We start from the raw sequence: 6059 nt of genomic DNA, 5'->3' as shown, positions 1-6059 counted from the left end.
CCAAACATGGCGAGTAGAGTTTAGACCAAAAAGCTCTTTTTTTGTCTCATCAGACCACATGACTTCTCCCATTCCTCCTCTGGATCATCCAGATGGTCATTGGCAAAACTTCAGACGGCCTGGACATGCGCTGGCTTGAGCAGGGGGATTCCTTAGGCGCGGCGCTGCAGGATTTTAATCCATGACGGCGCAGTGTGTTACTAACGGTTTTGAGACTGTGGTTCCAGCTCTCTTCAGGTCATTGACCAGGTCCTGCCGTGGCGGGCCGATCCCTCACCTTCCACATGATCATTGATGCCACACGAGGTGAGATCTTGCATGGAGCCCCAGACCGAGGGGTGATTGACCGTCATCTTGAACTTCTTCCATTTTCTAATAATTGCGCCAACAGTTGCTGCCTTCTCACCAAGCTGCTTGCCTATTGTCCTGTTAACCATCCCAACCTTGTGCAGGTCTACAATTTTATCCCTGATGTCCTTACAGCAGCTCTCTGGTCTTAGCCATTGTGGGAGAGGTTGGAGTCTGTTTGATTGAGTGAGTGGACAGGTGTCTTTTATACAGGTAACGTAGTTCAAACAGGTGCAGTTAATACAGGTAATGAGTGGAGAACAGGAGGGCTTCTTAAAGAACAACTAACAGGTCTGTTTGGTTGGTAGGTGATCAACTTAGGTCATGCAATAAAATGCAAATTAATTACTTTATAATTACCTTTAAAATCATACAATGTGATTTTCTGGATTTTTGTTTTTGATTCCGTCTCTCACAGTTGAAGTGTACCTATGATAAAAATTACAGACCTCGACATGCTTTGTAAGCAGGACAACCTGCAAAATTGGCAGTGTATCAAATACTTGTTTTCCCCACTTGGGTTGTCTTTGCAACGTAGAAAGTCTATTTGTGAAGAAAAAAGACATATATATATATATATATATATATATATATATATATATATATATATACTGTATATATAAGTGACTGCTCGCTTTTTTTGCAATAGGATTATAGTGTCCCATATTAAAGCGGATATATAGATTTCTTATAAATAATGTTCTGAATGTTGAGATCATTCATATTCAAGTGATCTTTAGCAGTTGTTAATGATGATAGAATGTGTGCACCGACACAGTATGGTCAGTGTCATTCTTTGCCCTTAGTTACATACCTGGACAATGAGTGATGAACAGCTAGGAATCAGAAACGGTCAGGAATGTACAGAATTATCCCAGTCCACTATTTACAGACAGCCTCCATCACAAAATAATAAATGTGTCTGCACAAAGATAGAAAGTGCTTTTTTTATTTGTATGTTTCCCATCTCACTGCAATCCACATTTTATTGTTTTAAACAGAAGGGATTTGAATATAAATTTAAAGAATACTCTCCAGGCTAAACTGTAAATAATAACTAAACTTTCTCATCTTTTGTAATTGAAGTAAATGTGTTTTGTTCTGAGAGATTTGTAGTGGGAAACGTACATACATTTATTTTTATTTACAAGTAGGCGAGCCTGTGCCGTGTAATGAGTGAAAATGCATGCTTAATTTAAATGGTGAGTGTGTCTGTTAAGAAATGCATTAGAGGCTGAAGAAGAAGCATAAGACATATTAATTGACAGACAGGAACTGCTGTCTCGGAGGTTGATACAAGTAATTTATTACTTCAGAAACGAATGCCACCTCCAGAATGCTTCATTAATTTCAAATTTAGTTTTAATTTCAAGCTGTTGCCCCTTGAGAAGAATAAGGTGGCAAGTTGTGTTTGAAGAGACATTTCCCTCCCCTCTTCTCTGTCTATCTTTCTCATTCTCTGCAGTAAAGAACAAAGGAGGTGGGAGGGAGGGAGAGAGGGTGGAACTTTTATTCCATTTGGAAAACAATGTAAATGCAATTGGGAAGTTGAAATGGAATTACAGCAACAGTTTATGATATGAAGTAGTCTCGTCTGTGATTGCTTTGTTTTTCTGATATAGGAAGAACATTCTAGTGCTTTGTATTTCTATCAGCTGTCTGATTTGCAAGGCATTGCAAGAATGCCAAATTGGAGATCTTCATCATTAGCCATGGTGTGCTGTGGTAATAACAATCCTCTCTCTGTTTCTCTCTCTGCTCGGCGTGCCCCTGAGGATGAGAAGGAGGCTGCCCTGCTCGATGAGGACCTGGAGGGGGGAGGACTCTGCCGCGGTGAGGAGGAGCCTGCGGTCAAGTACATGTGCCAAGACAAGGACTTCCTTTTCAATGACCGGCCAGGTTTCCACGACTCCCCCGTGGCCGACTTCTCCGGCCATGAGTTGGACAATGAGTCTCACCTGAGTGAATCCAGTGACCGCATGTCAGACTTTGAGAGTGCCTCTCTCAAAAATGAGGAGGAGGTCGCAAAGGTGCCCCTTACGTCCTTGTCGCCAACTTCCTCTGTCATGATGGCCACCAGCACAGCTACAGCCACGGAGGACGGCGCCACCACCGGGCCAGACAGCCTGGAGCAGATGAAGGCCATCTACACCAGCTTCCTGACCAACTCCCTACTGGTCGGTCTCTGAACCTCAACCTCACCCAGCCACCAGTGGTGGGAGAAACAGCACGCAGCCACAGCAGCAGCAGTAGTAGCAGTAGCAGCAGTTGTGGCAGCAATGGCAATGGTTACGACTGGCACCAGTCCGCTGTGGCCAAGACCCTCCAGCAGGTCTCTCAGAACCAGAACCGGCTCATCCACCCAGCAGCGGAGCAAAACAACCTATTCAGCACCGTGCAGCTCTACCGTCAGAGCACAAAGCTATACGGCTCCATCTTCACAGGTGCCAGTAAGTTCCACTGCAAGGACTGCAGTGCTGCCTACGACACGCTGGTGGGACTGACTGTACACATGAATGAGACAGGCCATTACCGCTGATGACAACCACGAGACAGACAGCGAGGGCACCAAGCGCTGGTCCAAGCCACGCTAAACGATCCCTCCTGAGATGGAAGGGAAAGAAGATGCTCAGAAGGTCCTGAAGTGTATGTACTGTGGACATTCTTTTTGAGTCTCTGCAGGACCTCAGTGTCCACATGATTAAGACAAAACACTACCAGAAAGTGCCTCTGAAGGAGCCAGTGACTCCTGTGGCAGCCAAGATCATCTCCTCCGCTCGGAAGAGAGCCCCCATCGAGCTCGACCTCCCCAGCTCCCCAGACTCCAACGGGGGCACCCCAAATCCTCCCTAAATGACCCTAATGACCCCCTCCAGAAGGCTTCCAACCCCCTACATCACCCCAAACAACCGTTACGGCCACCAGAATGGAGCCAGCTATGCATGGCAGTTCGAGTCCAGGAAGTCCCAGATCTTGAAATGCATGGAATGTGGCAGCTCCCCGATACACTTCAGGAGCTAACAGCACACATGATGGTGACCGGTCACTTCATCAAGGTCACAAACTCTGCCATTAAGAAAGGCAAGCCCATCATGGAGTCTCCCCCAACGCCTGTCCCCACCATCTCTGCTGGTGAGGAGAAATTCCAGTCTGTGCCACTGGCAGCCACAGCATTCTCCCCACCTCCTCCACCCATACCTCCTCCCTCTAGTATTTCCCCTGCCATGGCTGTGGAGATTAAGAAGGAGGAGAAGGAAGTGGAATGTATGAAGGAAACCACTAACAGCAGCAAAGACAAGAAGACTGGAGATGACGAGACAGAGGAGAAATTCGATATCTCCTCCAAATACTCTTACTTAACAGAGGAGGATCTGGAGGAGAGCCCTAAGGGAGGGTTTGACATCCTCAAGTCCTTGGAGAACACAGTGACATCAGCCATCAACAAAGCACAGAACGGTGCTCCCAGCTGGGGGGGCTACCCCAGCATCCATGCTGCATACCAGCTGCCCAATATCATGAAGCTCTCACTGGCCAACTCAGGGAAGAGCTCAGCCCTGAAGTACATGTTCCCTGGAGGAGAGCTCCTGTCCCAAAACGCCAAAAACCAACCTCTGATCTCCCCGCCCAGCCGTCAGACCTCTCCTCTCCCCAAAAACAACTTCCACGCCATGGAGGAGCTGGTGAAGAAGGTCACTGAGAAAGTAGCCAAGGTGGAGGGGAAAATGCGGGAGCCGAGTGTAAGGGCGTCCCCAATGAGACGAACCACGCCTCCCCCTGCAGCAGCGAGGCAGGGAGTCAGCCAGAGGGGAGTCCCCAAAGAGAGGAGAGGGTCTAAAACCCCTGAGAGCATCGGAGAGGCAGCCACAAAGACTGTAACGGTGACACCAATATGAAGGAGTCGCTGGAGAATGGGTTGGAGTCTGCTGTCAAATCCCCCATCTCCGCCTTGTGGCAGCACAGCCATTATTACAGACCACCCGCCAGAGCAGCCCTTCGTCAATCCTCTAAGTGCGCTTCAGTCCGTGATGAACGTCCACCTGGGTAAGGCAGCCAAGCCTGCTCTGCCATCCCTGGACCCCATGAGCATGCTCTTCAAGATGAGTAACAGCCTGGCAGAGAAGGCCGCGGTCGCCGCTTCCACCCCAGCTCAGACCAAAAAAAACAATGAGCACTTGGACCGCTACTTCTACCACGTCAACAACGACCAGCCAATAGACCTGACCAAAGGCAAGAATGAAAAGAGTAGCTCTCTGGGTTCAGCTGCCCTGTCGTCATCCACGTCAACACCCTCCTCTGTCTCCCCCTCCTCCACAACCACCATGGCCAAGGCCTCGTCTGCTGTGGCATCATTCATGTCCAACTCCCCGCTGCGTGAGAATGCCCTGTCTGACATATCAGACATGCTGAGAAACCTCACAGAGAGTCAAGCCTCCAAGTCCTCCACGCCCACCAGCCTGTCGGAAAGGTCTGACATTGAGGGTTCCACTCAAGAGGAGCTAGAGGAGATCTCTCCAGCCCAGAAACGCAAGGGCCGGCAGTCCAACTGGAACCCCCAACACCTGCTCATCCTACAGGCCCAGTTTGCTGCCAGCCTCCGGCAGACTGGCGATGGGAAGTATGTGATGTCAGACCTGAGCCCCCAGGAGAGGATGCACATCTCCCGTTTCACAGGCCTCTCCATGACCACCATCAGCCACTGGCTGGCCAACGTCAAGTACCAGCTGAGGAGAACCGGAGGGACAAAGTTCTTAAAAACCTGGACTCAGGCCACCCAGTGTTCTTCTGCAGCGACTGTGCTTCTCAGATTCGTTCCCCCTCCACCTACGTCAGCCACTTGGAGTCTCACCTGGGCTTCAGACTCAGAGACCTGGCCAAACTGTCTGGAGAACAGCTTGTCAGCCAGATCTCACGTCACACCAAAAGCCTGTCCGAAAAACTGCTCTCCAACCACTCCAACTCCAACCCTCACCTCCTCTCCCACGCCCACTCCCCGTCTCCCTCCCCTGACGAGGATGGTAGCAGCACCTCGTATCAGTGCAAGCTCTGCAACCGGACTTTTGCAAGCAAGCACGCGGTCAAGCTCCACCTGAGCAAGACCCATGGGAAATCCCCAGAGGACCACCTTATGTATGTGTGTGAGCTAGAGAAACAGTAGCACTAAGCTCTGGACATGCTGCACTCTCTCTCACGTTCTCTCTTTGTCTATCTTTAGCCTTTCACAGACATTTCTTTCAAAAAAGGACTAAAACTATTAAGTGATGAAACTGCACAAAGATGCCATAGAACTACTGTTTAGTTTTGGCACATGGTTTCTGATTTTCTTTAAGGTAGACTCACTCTGGCCCAAAAGCTTTTGTTTGTTTATGCTCTCCTTTTTTGAAAAGACGGTAATTTTCTAAATGTGCAGTGTTAAAGAAAGAGGTGCTGTTGTCACTGATAAAACATATGAAGGTTAAACAATATTTTAAAATGAAGTGGTATGTATTTGAGAGTTGTGTAAATTGGATTTGATTTCTTTATATTTTTGGCATCCTTGAGATGCGATAAGCTGCATGCATAAATTAAACAGTTTAGTTAAACATTTGGTAACTAAATCTGGCGGCACTTTTCTTTTTTTCTCTCTTTCCCTCTCTTTTTGTTAATGTGACCGTTATGTGCTGGTGTCAGCATCTGAAATTTAACCCTCTGAGTACGGCCAAGCACTTCTACCC

At 48.2% G+C, this 6059-nt stretch overlaps 1 pseudogene; it reads left to right on the top strand.

Moving 5' to 3' along the window:
• The first annotated feature begins 2186 nt into the window (after positions 1-2186).
• Positions 2187-5641, top strand: LOC123486156 (annotated as a pseudogene).
• The last annotated feature ends 418 nt before the right edge of the window (positions 5642-6059 follow it).

Source organism: Coregonus clupeaformis, unplaced genomic scaffold, assembly GCF_020615455.1.
Source record: "Coregonus clupeaformis isolate EN_2021a unplaced genomic scaffold, ASM2061545v1 scaf1037, whole genome shotgun sequence".
NCBI lineage: Eukaryota > Metazoa > Chordata > Actinopteri > Salmoniformes > Salmonidae > Coregonus > Coregonus clupeaformis.
This window is presented reverse-complemented; position numbering and strand designations above follow the sequence as displayed.